A 13,831-nucleotide genomic window follows, 5' to 3' on the forward strand; every position below is an offset into this window, starting at 1 on the left:
TTCAAAAAAACTTGTGTTAACGTGCCACAGCAATGCCTCTGCGACGTGCATGGCGTCGTCGCTGGCGGCGCAGCGTTCCTGTGTATCGTGCTTTGAAGGCTATTGATATTGATTTGGCTGGACAGTTTAATAAGCAACAACTGATTGGAGGTCCAAATGTATTTCGAGGACTCCGCCTGAACTTCACATGTGATGTACAAGCTCTGTTTGGAGGTAGTACATGGTTGACAATAGCAGTAGTCTGGGGTAATCATTGTGATTATGGTGGCCTTGAAGCATTTCCAGATGCTAATATTTTGGCATGGAAGACTTGGAGTATAGCTGAGACAACAAAGACTCTTAGCTAAAGTTCCATATGGTACACTTATTCCCAGTATGCCATTTGTGTTGAGCACTAGAAAGAAGAAGAAATTAAATGCAGATGAGTACCTGTTTATATGGGCTAAAGTTGGTAATGGAAATTGTAAAATAAAGATTAATGGTGACTGTATGTTATATTACAGACAATATGAATAGGGAAAACAATCCCGTAACGTTCGAATACAGGTTAATAATGTGCTGCTTCACACTGTCACATCGATTAAATATCTAGACATAACGTTGCAAAGCAATACGAAATGGAACGAGCGTGTAAGGACCGTAGTAGGGACGGCAAACGACTTCAGTCTGTTGAGAGAATTTTAGGAAAGTGAGGGTCATCTGTAAAGGAGACCGCGTATTGAACACTAGGGCGACTCAATCTTGAGTGCTGCTCGAGTGTTTGGGATCCCCACAAAGTCTGATTAATGGAAGACATCGAACCAACTGAGTGGCGGGCTACTAAGATTTGTTTCAGATAGCTTCTATTAGCACGCAAGTATTACGTAGATGCTTCCGAAATACGAATGGGAATCCCTGGATCACCGGCGACGTCCTGTTCGAGGATCACTGTTGAGAAAATTTAGAGACTCGGCATTTGAAGCTGACTGCAGACGACCCTACCGCCACGAAGTTGCATTTCACGTGAGGACAACGAAGATAACTTACGAAAAGCAGTGGCTCGTACAAAGGCACGTAGTCGTGTTTTACTCGCTCTACTGCAGGTGGAACAGGAAAGGAAATGACTAGCGGAGGTAGTATGTACCCTTCGCCAGTGCTATACGGCGGTACGCGGAGTATATATGTAGGTGAAGGTCTACCGAGCGATGCCGGGCAGGTCGCTATTTACTACATAATGCTGTTGTGTCCTCTGTAAGTGCAAACAAATTTTTTGCTTGTTCCCCATATTTTGAGGACGATTTCACTATTGATACGTTCGACGAACACTGCAGTACATCCAAACACAAAATGCAGCCGTACGCGATTTTTCGACTCCTCTTACATTTACAAGGTTCTCCCCATTATCAATATAAACAACGAACATCACATGTAACGTAACCTCTCGTCCTCAGAAATGATCAACGAATTCCAGTGGAAGAAGCTAAGAATGGAGGAAAAGTGTCGAGTATCGATGAGAACGCTACTGTCAGTTGCTCTAGAACCCAAGTTCGAACGAAAGTGGATGAACAGTTGCCTCCAGTGACGTGCCTCGACCGCAATGATCACAAGGCAAAAATTTGTGATAATTGAGTGTTGTAACACCCTCTTATCCTTCCCGACAGTAGGTATGTTCAGAGGATGTTACAACAAAATTATTTATAATATCTGTCTCTTGAGCTCTGAGGACTCATCTGTTAACAACAAAAGCTCTGCGATACAATTACACTTACTAACTTTTTATTAATATTTTCTCGTCACACAGTTCTGTTCCATGTTCCACTAAATAACTGCTTGATAAGATAGCAACTTTCCTTGTAATATTTACAAGGAGCATGCTACAGAGAAGGTTTCTAATGGTAAACCGCGAGCATGCTAGGCCAGGATAACAGAGCGGAAGTTCGCAGAAGGGAGTTCAGGTGAAGCTGGGGCGCAGCGCACACGTTCATTCCTGCAGTGTTGATCGAGCAACAGTTACTTCCTACGTTGCTGATATGCGCTTCTGTGCAATATTACGATTGTGGAGATTAAAGCTATATATCTTAGAGCGTGTACAGAAGAAACCATCAATATTTCTTCCCGTGCACCATCCACGAATGGACTGAGAAGAGAGCAATGAAATCAATGAATGTGAGATGACACCAAACGATATGAGCTATGCTAAACCTGCAGTGCAACGAATTTTTAGTGTCACTTGGAAATTTGTGCCAGACTGGGACTGATCCCGCATTTCATACTTTATTACGAGCAGTCGAAATTAGGGAATATGAGCAAGCCTGCAGATACGGCTCGATGTTGTAGAGCTCCACTCGCTCCGTTCCCCTAGCGCTGCTCCTCCCACGTGACCCTTCCAGGAACCTCTGTTCGGAAATCGTGGGTGGTGGATGGAGACATCGGTCACAGCGAGAGCTATAGTGAAACGCGGAGGATGTTAGCCGCGAGAAGCTAGAAATCTAGATTCGCGTCCCGGTCCACTACAAATATTCTACTGTCGGTGCATATTCATCCCATTATGCTTCATGCCGTCTTAATATGAATACCAAACAGTGGAACAATTTTCTATAATGCTTCAAAGTAGAGTCTGGTATGCGCTTTTTTTTAAGTGATGGGGCATGTTTATGCGAAATCTTGTTTTACATTCACCTCTCCAGTACTTCAGCAGTGAGTATATACGTTTTTCGTATTAGGTGCATTGTGCTGCCACCTACTGCCAAGTACTCCGTATCAGCGACCTCAGCAGTCAGTAGACATCGTGAGAGAGCAGAATGGGGCGCTCCGCAGAACTCTCGGTCTTCGAACGTGGTCAGGTGACTGGGTGTCACTTGTGTCATACGTCTGTACGCGAGATTTCCACAGTCCTAAACATCCCTAGCTCCACTGATTCCGATGTGATAGTGAAGTGTCGCAGGTTCGAATCCTGCCTTGGGCATGGATGTGTGTGATGCCCTTAGGTTAGTTAGGTTTAAGTAGTTCTAAGTTCTAGGGGACTGATGACCTCAGAAGTTAAGTCCCATAGTGCTCAGAGCCATTTGAACCATTTTTTTTTATCTCGTAAGTGCGGCGTTTAGGCTTGTATGCATTTACAAGCATGAGTAACTCTGCCCTAGTCTGTGACGCTGTGTGAGGAATTCCATTAGACGACAACCATGAAATAATTTCATCCTTCCTGGTATTTGAAGTAGGAGCCTTGTACAGAGTGCACGCTTGCGTTGTACATGACAATAACGGAATTCTCTGCCATGTACGGAAGTAGTTGTTGCTCAAACCACCGCTTGAATACAGCATAGGTCATTTCAGAGTGATAGTCATCTGATTCCTTCGTCTTCGATGTTTTAAATATTAATTTACTCTCTGGTATGAAGCCTGTCTCTGCAGACCCAGCGTGAAGCACAATAAGGCGTCTCCCTTTTTCCACAGGAACCTTCAGGCCACCAACATCGTCACTTGTCTTCCAGAACATTGGTCTTGAATGGTTCTGGTGAACGTATGTCTCACCGAGATAATAAATAAGTGCTTTTCCGGCTTGTTTTATCTCGTGCATTTCTCTCAAGAACGCAGTTCTTGCTGCTACACTTCTCTCTAAGAGCAGTTTTCTTCTGTCATTGCTCTTTCTGTATTTAAATCCCATCTCCTTTAATATTCTGAGCATGGTAGATTTACTGCCGTTGAAACTTTCAGCTTCTTCCTTGTAGGAACATAATTTATCTGCCGTAGGATATTCATCTTGGCTATACATGTCGAATATTTTGCGCCGTAACACATCCTTGCTGAAATCGTCGAGCTCGCGTATGAATTTCTTTCGGTTTCGGCACTTACCAGGCGACTTAAAAAACAGGTGATTCGTTCTCTTCAGTAGGTGCTTTGGCTTCGCTGGCGACCCGTTGTACAGTTCTCAAACTGATACCACACGCCTCAGCTGTTCGTTCTTGGCACTTGGCAAGACTGGACGACGCTTTTTTGTCAGCTGTGGCTTCCGCTTCCAGCTCCCAACTGATACACGCGAAATATTATTTCTCTCGCCTGCCTGTGTAACACTGGGTGAGATTTGCTGTTGCCACTCATATTACCACAATGCCTTGCAACAGCTTCCGAAAAAGCACCACATACAGTGCTAAAACCACTCGTAAATTTGCTCCGCATAGGAACGACATTACATCGGGCGCTCGCTACGGGGAGAATGATAAATAAGCTAGAAGCATTAGAAGGAGAAACCTTTTATTAACCCTCCACATGACCAGCAATCTTTCTACTTGTTCCATTAACAAAGACTTTCATGAAACGAACCTTCCCCGTAACAGGAACCTTTCACATATGTACAGGAATCATTAATGAGCACGCGTGCACCAGTGTCTGTTCAGCACCAAATGCTTCTTGTCTATCCATAGTCATAAATTAAGCTCAATTGACGGATCAGAATTCTTAAGGAGTTTTGTAAAATTGAAAGTAAGCACTGATAAATATGAAGTGGCTGATAGTTAATTTGCAAATATTTGATGCTGACCTGTCAAGCACTAAATCAAGATAAACAGAGTGATCACGATTTTGTAAACATCGCATTACAATTCTGTTGAACAAGTAACATTTTAGAGAGAACTATAGGACAGAAGAGGATCTCAGATTTTTTCTACCTCAAATATTTGTCAAGTTGACATATGATAATGACTTCCTGACAGCTATCGATACCGTCCAAACTTGGCTTCCAGTGTTTTGTTGTCCAGCACAATTACAACTATTTCTACACGAGGTTTATGATTTCGGCTGTCACTGGACAATCTAAAATGTTAAGACAAATGCTTTCGTTCACTTCCACTACTGTGGAAAACCACATGATCAATCATGTGGGAGTGGACCACGGCGTGTGTCTTACGACCTCAGGAAACTGGCAAGTGCGAACTGAAATTGTTGTATTGTACAATAAGAAACATTATTTACATCACACGTATATCACAAGTCTCTTTCTGGATTTTTTTTTCGTTTTAAATTTTATCAAGTAACTGTCAGGGAACAGTAGATCAGATAGCTATCATACCTCTAAGAAAACAGGTATGAGAAAGGACTATAAAGATCTTCAGATGTTTTTCTCAATCAATTCTGTGTGCATCTTGTAACATAAACGGTTAGGAGCGGCTGTTTGACCATCCTGATGTTGTTACTGGTTCCCACTTGTAAGGGGTGGTGGAGGGGGGGGGGGGGGGAGGGGCCTGGGACGGAAGACGTCGATGTGAGAGCTTCACGCAGGTGATCGGCTCTGAGTTTCAGAAGATAATTCCCGAATCTCTTTCCTAGATGGCTAAATAGTCGTCAGAAAGTACCTACTGGATGTATGTATCGGTATGTAAAGACGGATCGGTACAAGTGAACAATGAACATATTTCCACACACAGTGTTCATAATACAGTTTGTAACAACCCTCCTGTCACTTGTTTGGTTTTGGCGTGTGTTCACCCCAGCTAATTGACTAACAGATCAACAGAGAGTGCAAAACTGCCGCAATATCGGATAACGCAAAGAAAGTAATAAGGCCCTGTGACTCCTGATCGAACTGCGGTGGCGGTGTCGACATTAATTGATTCAGAATTGATCCCTTTTAATTAAAAGGGGTGCACATTGATGTTATATTCAGCTATTGAACACCAGATGCAAATGTTGAACATAAAATTAATTGAGAAAGTGACTTGGGATTTCAACTACTTGATTGATGCAGTCGATTAGCACAGATTTAATTTAACTCACGACCTTCAATCATCACATTACATGACTCTCCCAACAGGCAGTGGGAATAAATTGCATTTACTAGGCAGCACCCGTCTATTCACTCCTAGCTATCTTGCTCAGTACATAGCTGAACGAAAACTTTCTATCTCAAAGCTCAATCGTTCCATTTGCTAAGTCCTAAACTGCAGAGATGCTCACTCTTTCTCAGGCAAGATGAGTAAAGAACGTCACGTCCGCACTCTAGGAAAGCTGGAAGAGGAAGACCTCTACGGAGACTTCTGCCAGTCCCCTCTTCGCCTCGGTTTCCCCTCCAGCAAAATCACTTACTGCAATTGCAGAGCCGGCCGGTGTGGCCGAAGGTTCTAGGCGCTTCAGTCAGGAACCGCGCGGCCGCTACGGTCGCAGGTTCGAATCCTGCCTCGGGCATGCATGTGTGTGATGTCCTTAGGTTAGTTAGGTTTAAGTAGTTCTAAGTTCTAGGGGACTAATGACCTCAGATGTTAAGTCCGATAGTGCTCAGAGCCATTTGAACCAACCAATTGCAGCGCAAGTCGCGTTAATTATGCGTCGATTCCCAGGGCTGACCAATGCCTGCTCTGGGAAGTGAACAAATTCCGACAAAATTTCCCTTCCTCTCAACTTCTGTTATTTAGCTCCTCCCGGGCCACCCATCAAGGTTAGCATCTGCATAAAACAGCAATTTTTCCGAAATTCTGACTTCCAGGAGAGTACTTCAGATTCCTCGGTCCTACATTCCTGTAGGAGGCCGGCGTATTTCATTCTGTCGCTCTTCACCTGATTTGCTTCAGACTCTGCAGACCGTGAATTCAGCGTGTTGCTACAGTCACGAACATGCATATTTCGGCCTCTGTTAACCGCTCCACCGTAGCTTTGCGCGGCTTTCTCGCATGTTTCACTGAAAACGGGCAGTTATCAACAGGCGTACAAGTTCTCCGTCTGCTTTCGGTACACCAGTATGGGGTCAACCACCCCCTCACTGTCACTCATCTTAAGGCAGCTGGAAGCCGCGCCCCGTTACCGCTTTCTCAGAGTTTGAGCCGCCCTAAGCTGCATATTGTCGCTTCCCTTCGCACGCCGCCACCTGGCTACAGTCAACTCTGAACACTTAACTGGGATAAACTAGCCTCCAATAAATCGACACGTTTCCACAACGTTTCCACATAGCGTGAATTACTTTAAAACCATCACCCAACATTAATTACTCCAATATGTCCATACTACACCTTCTACATGATGCATTGTGCCTTGTCAGTCATTTTTGTTCAGCCCTATAGTTCGCTCAACGTGAGTTCGGTGATCTTCAAAACTGGTTCAGATGGCTCTGAGCACTATGCGACTTAACTTCTGAGGTCATCAGTCGCCTAGAACTTAGAAGTAATTAAACCTAACTAACCTAAGGACATCACACACATCCATGCCCGAGGCAGGATTCGAACCTGCGACCGTAGCGGTCGCTCGGCTCCAGACTGTAGCGCCTAGAACCGCACGGCCACTCCGGCCGGCGTTCGGTGATCTTTAATGACTTCATGTAAGGGGCATAGACTTGCCATCTTACAAGTTAAGCATCGTAAAACTTCAATCTCTAAATCGTTGAGCGATGGTGATCTGAAAAGTTGTCTTCAGTCCTGAGACTGGTTTGATGCAGCTCTCCATGCTACTCTATCCTGTGCAAGCTTTTTCATCTTCCAGTACTTACTGCAACCTACATCCTTCTGAATCTGCTTAGTGTATTCATCTCTTGGTCTCCCTCTATGATTTTTACCCTCCACGCTGCCCTCCAATGCTAAATTTGTGATCGCTTGATGCTTCAGAACATGTCCTACCAACCGGTCCCTCTTCTCCCCAATTCTATTCAATACCTCCTCATTAGTTCTGTGATCTACCCATCTAATCTTCAGCATTCTTCTGTAGCACCACATTTCGAAAGCTTCTATTCTCTTCTTGTCTAAACTATTTATCGTGCATGTTTCACTTCCATACCTGGCTACACTCCATACAAATACTTTCAGAAACGACTTCCTGACACATAAATCTATACTCGATGTTAACAAATTTCTCTTCTTCAGAAACGCTTTCCTTGCCATTGCCAGTCTACGTTATTAACGTTCTACATCTTTATGGGTCATGTCTACATATTTGCAGCCTTCTGCCAGTAGAGAGTTTATATTATAGCGTATAACTTGGCGGAGGATAAAGTAACTATGTCAGTGTGTGAGAAACAGCTTGCTGTAATCGAGTTTCGAATTCAGAGAGTTCTTCCACACACTGAGCACCGTTCCTTGAGCGTGACACTGCCAGACCACACACGAGCGCTACGACATCTGCCACAATCTGACGCCTTCGATTCACTGTTATCGATCATCTTCCGTACAGTCCTGACTTTGCACCATCCGATTTTCATCTGTTTCCAAAACATACAGAACAGCTTCTTGGACTTTACTGTGACAGTGATGAAGCGGTGCAAACAGAGGTGAGACTGTAGCTCCGTCAACTAAGTCAAAGCAATGTGCTACAGTGAGAGCGTCAATAAAGTGGTATCTCATTTGGGGAAATGTGTTCGTCTCCAGGGAAACTATGTTGTGGAATAACGTTAATTATGTTGTGGAATAACGTTAATAACATTTACGTTATTTAGGAAGCTTTAAGAGGTTTCACGTAAGAAATTCGGAGAGATAGCTTCTCAGCACGGCCTTGTAAATTGTTACTAATCTGTGCCGCCATCTGTTCATTACAAGAACTGTTGTGTAACCCTATTTGGCGATGTGACGCACGTGTGTAGTTACTTCGTGCAAACCGATCACGTGTAATATTTCTGGCTTAGTAAGCCATCATATTAGGCTCCAAGAAGCTGTTCCCAGAGCAGTGGAGATGCAAGAAGCATATAGATGACGAAATGTGGTGTGAGGTACCTGTGACAGATGTTAGATTCCGTACCATTCCCGTGAGAAAGACCGCCTGCATAATGCTACTGCTCTGTGATTGGCTGCTGTGTTCGGAGCAAGGGCGCCAAAACGTTAAAGTATAGTTATTCTTATTACTTAAACTACTGATTGGAATGACTTCACTTTTTAATATAAATATCTCTCAACAGCTATTAATCAGTCATTTTAGAATTATTAAAAACAATTTAAATCGAAAACAAAAGACTGGCGAAATTGCAGACGAAGCACTTCGGAAGCGTTCGGGTCACGTCTTTTCTGGGATGGCGCCCGAAGTGTTTCGGGCTGTTCGTCACTCTCGATTAGGCAGTCGAGAAGAACAGACATGGTCTGGAACAGCGCGACCACTACGGTCGCAGGTTCGAATCCTGCCTCGGGCATGGCTGTGTGTGATGTCCTTAGGTTAGTTAGGTTTAAGTAGTTCTAAGTTCTAGGGGACTGATGACCTTAGAAGTTAAGTCCCATAGTGCTCAGAGCCATTTGAACCATTTTTTAGAACAGACATGTTGTCTGTGTTACGATGTGTTACCAATTTTTATTTAAGTTCGTCACTCTGGATTAGGCAGTCGAGACGTACAGTCATGTTGTCTGTGGCAGGATGTGTTTGCCAGTATTCAGTATTAAAAGATTCACTCCGGTAGTCATGAGGCACAAACACGTGCCACAAATAGTGTAAAGATACATTTTCGTAAACATTGTTTTTGATCATGTACTTTGCTGTGTCAGACGGTGTTGTATTAAGATCACGTAGTCTTCTCGTGTGGCTGTATTAAAATACGCGAGTGGCATCCCAATGAAGTGATACCATATTTCAGAACAGAACCTCGCTAAAAGTCAGTTTCAGCCTCGAGATACAGAACCTACGACCTGCGTGGTGTTTTCTGCGCTGGGGACATCAACTTGAAGACAGCAGGTTAGTGTACTATAACAGAACCTTCGTATTCCACACAGTGCAGTGGAAACAACGTGTACTGCATGCACAGAACAAATGTGCTCAGCGACACGTCATCTGCAGTAATGCAGAGGAGGTAAAGGAGGATGATCGTTATTAACACCAACAATCAATCATTGTTCCTTTCTTGACGTACGCGTCATAAAGGGGTACGGGGCCTCTTGAAGCTGCAGTCACATATTTTGTGACGTCAGGCGGGTTTGGGGAATGCAACAACCTACATAGCGCAAATTAAAACGCCAGCAGGATAATTCTAAAACTTGCTACAGGTTGCGCAACGACGAGCTACAACGGAACTACTCACTCGTTAGAGAGGCAGCAACTGCTCACAGATGTCTCTGCGCCTCGTCTTGATGCTACGCCCTTCCCTCCCCTCCCCTCCCCCCCCACCACCCCTCCTCCCCTACAACGGCGGTCGGACGCCTGGAATTAAAAGCCGCGCGCGTGCGGCTGCTACGGCTGCCACCACGCGCGCAGGGGCTGACGTTGTTTCTGCGCTGGGCGGCGCTGCGCTCGCCGGCATTTATTAATACGCGCGCCGCGCCGGACGCGTAATTTCCGGCAGGCGGCAAGGCGCGCGTGCCGAGTGGAGTGTAGGCGCTGAGCAAAGACCTTGTAAAAAATAACTAGACTCACTGATGGCGCTGCAGTCGCGGGATAATTTGAACCTTCGGCTGGACGCCATTATAGTGGTTGTAGTCTGATGTGTTGTGTAGTATTTTTGTTTATGAAGACCTTGATTCAACGTTGTATATTTGTTGGGGCGTACATACAGTATTTGTTACTCGTAATTCTACTGTCTGTACGTTCCAATCAAAAGAAGTACAATGGTGAAGAGTTGTGCAGCGATTAATTGCACAAATAAATTCGAGAAAGGAACGAGTATTACATTTAACAGTTATGTGGATATTTTAAGTTGTTTTGTATGTCGGTGCACTTGCTTAATAAATGTTTTTGTAACACGGTATTCATAATGTCTGTGCATCTATTTGCAGGTTTCCTTTCTCAAAACCACAGCTGTTACAAAAATGGTTACACGCTGTCAGGAGGCAAGATTTCCGACCGACAGTTTACCATTTTATATGTTCTGATTATTTTGAAGATAGTTGGCTGATCGGTAGTGTTTTTCATGGTCTATGTTAGGTTGAAACTTGATAATTTGGTCGTGAGTTGCCAAAACACTGTGCTATATATAACGCACTTCTCGTCATAAAATCTAAGCAAGGTAGAGTCAGAAAATATCTATTAACATAGTGGGCAAATCTTCGATTAATTTGATGCATTTTGCGTACATCTATCGTAAATGAACTACGAAAAATGCTAGGGTCCAGTCCATAACTTTTAGCTACGGCAGATTCCATGTAGCACGTACGATAAATTCATAAACAGTGACTAGTTGCTGTTTGTTCATAAATTAAAAAGTATATTGTAGTAACGTATTTAAATGAGGCATTATGTTTGTGACCTAACTCAAGGGAAGGCATTTTATAACCAAAAGCGATGTATAAACATTCGAACTCCGCGCGTCAGTTTACCACTCTAATGGCCGCCGGCCAGCTATTCAGTTTGTCAGCTGTTCACAGTCGACCACTCGTGCGGTTGTGGGGGCCTGGCGCTGAGCGACGAGTGGCGCTGCCTGGCGGTCTCGCCGGATGAAGCTCGGCGTCGGCGCCGACTGCGCCGGCCGCTGCGCTTACTTTGCCAGCTGGCCGAACCGTCGACAAGATCGATGTGTGGCTAGCCGAGGAGGCAACTTCTACGTCTACTTACACGGGTTGGACAAAAATATGGAAATACTGCGAGAAATGCATGCTTGATGTGAATGCAAACATAAATGCCGAGCCCCATGTTGCTCTGTTGTATTTGGCCAACAGCGGCCCCTGTGTAGTGCCCTCAATACCTTGCAAGTGTCAGTCGGGGTCAGAACACTGTTGTGTATAGCAGTCAGTGCATTAAATCAGAACTAAATGGCTTCAAACGAGGACAAATTGTTGGTGCCCTCATCGTGGTGCTTCCGTAACCAAAGTAGCTGAACTGTTTGGTGAGTCACTGGGCACCAATCGAAGATTTATACCGTGAGCCGTGGCGCTCGTTACTGGCGCGCCAGTCTCTTGGATGTCCATTATCGATTCTTCGATGTTTCTTATCTTTGCTTGCCTCGTTTTCGGCATTCGCGGGGCGAGTGGCAGTTGACGTTTTCTCGGGCGACCTGCTGAGACGCCGCGAGGTACGAGATGGGAAGCAACCACGTATATGTGGAGTCGGTTGTACGCGGTCTGCCGGTTCAGGATGGAGGATATGTGATGGCTGCCTGCCTGTCTGCTCTCTTGATTTTGCTTGCCGTGCCTTGCGACCACCTACCTTGGGTTGCTGCCTGGTGTATCCCATACCGGGCGTCCAGCAGAAGTTAAGCAGTCATGTGTTTCTTTTAAAGAAAAGGAGCAAATTTATAAGACTTTTGTAACCAATTTTGGTGGCCACTTAAGTGTGGCCTTAGCGTTTACACTGCCTTTGGGGAGAGCTAATTCTTTTAAATTTAAATAGTTGGGGTTCCCTGTCCTTTATAATCTTTTGGGGGTTTTATTTGAATTTTCTCTTTGGGGTTCCTTCCTTGTGCTTGGTTAAATGTTTACTTGTATAGCGGGAACTGACTCCTGTAAAACTCGGAGACGGTATTTGATGTTACTGCCGCCGCCGGCATTCGTCTTTTCAATTAAGTGTTGTCATCCCTTCGAGCGACCTGGTGTCACTCCTCGTTAATTAATGCTGGTTTATGTGTACTTAATTTTGAATTGGCTGTTTTATTAATATTTTGGAGCGCAGTATAGCACTAAGGCAACTCATTTTATACCACCTTGTGCCCCGGTCTAGTACCTTAATTTTCAGTGCCACGAGTTAACTCCACTACCTGTTACTGATGTGCTCTCTTCAGAATCTTGTCTTGTAGACTATAAGTTTGCCCCATGTGCGTCTGGGACACAGAGATGAGCTTTAGTGTGACTTCAGTGCTAGTCAGTTAATGGAATCTTCATTTTGGCTTGGCTTCCACTGAAGAGTTTGAGTGGAGCGTAGTATGTTTGATTTGTTATTCATTTAATTACTGTAAGTTTGTTTATTTAATGGGAAGCAAGACATTTAAAGACTGTTGGTATTAACTCCCCTAGTTGCTGGGTGTTGCTAATTCGTTCCAAATGGCCTACTCCTTATTCAATGGCAAAGCTGTTGATTAGTTCGTTACTGTGAGTACAAATTCACGCTATTTATTTGTTACCGAAATTGTTAAATTGTCTATTTCGTGATTCAATCACTAGCTACGTGTTTGAGCTAAACTGATAGAAACCTTACATTGCCTCCTTAAAATTTGTTGCCGGCAGAAACACTGAAGAGAACTAAGTTTTGTCGCTGCTTATGTTAACCTTTACTGGGAGCAATATTTCATGTAGTTAAATTTTGTCTTAAAATGTGTATTTCTCTGATGTAATAAACGAGTGATAAAAGAAAAAAGCAAAGGGGCCTGGTCCTTCCTATTGTGTCCGATTTGTAACACGTATCAGACTGTTTACATGGAAAGCGGAAGATCAACATCCTTTACGTAACAACATGGATGAAAATGTGTTGCGTGATCATGACAGATAGTCACTGAAGGGGCTTTTGACAAAAAATAAGAGGACGATAGCTGCAAAAATTACTTGAGAAATGAATCTTGCACTCGCGAATATTGCCAGCAACAAAACAGCATAAAGGGAACGCCCTTATTCGGGAATTTTAGCGTAAGCTGGAATATCAAAACTTCACATCAGTGTTGCAAATAGCTGTAACAGGAAAGTATGAGGCCAAAGCCATAAAATTTGCACTGTGGAGCAATGGAAGAATGTCATCTGGTTGGACGAGTCTCGTTGCAAACTGTTTCCAGCTTCTGGCGGAATTTACCACCCTGCAGTGGAAAATGGAGTAGCGGTGGGGGGGGGGGGGTGGTGATGTGGTTCGGTGATAGTATGGATGGCCGTATCGTGGTATTCCATGTGCCCCATAGATACTGTGCAAGTTCGTATTACTGGCAAGAATTACGTGACCATTTTGGTTCGCCATGTCCTTACCACGGTACAATGGTGATGCTGTTTTCCAAGACGACAGGTCCCATGTTCACACAGCTCACATCGTTCAGGACTGGTTATGTAAGCGCAGTGAT

The sequence above is a fragment of the Schistocerca cancellata genome, chromosome 6, assembly GCF_023864275.1.
Source record: "Schistocerca cancellata isolate TAMUIC-IGC-003103 chromosome 6, iqSchCanc2.1, whole genome shotgun sequence".
Taxonomy (NCBI): domain Eukaryota; kingdom Metazoa; phylum Arthropoda; class Insecta; order Orthoptera; family Acrididae; genus Schistocerca; species Schistocerca cancellata.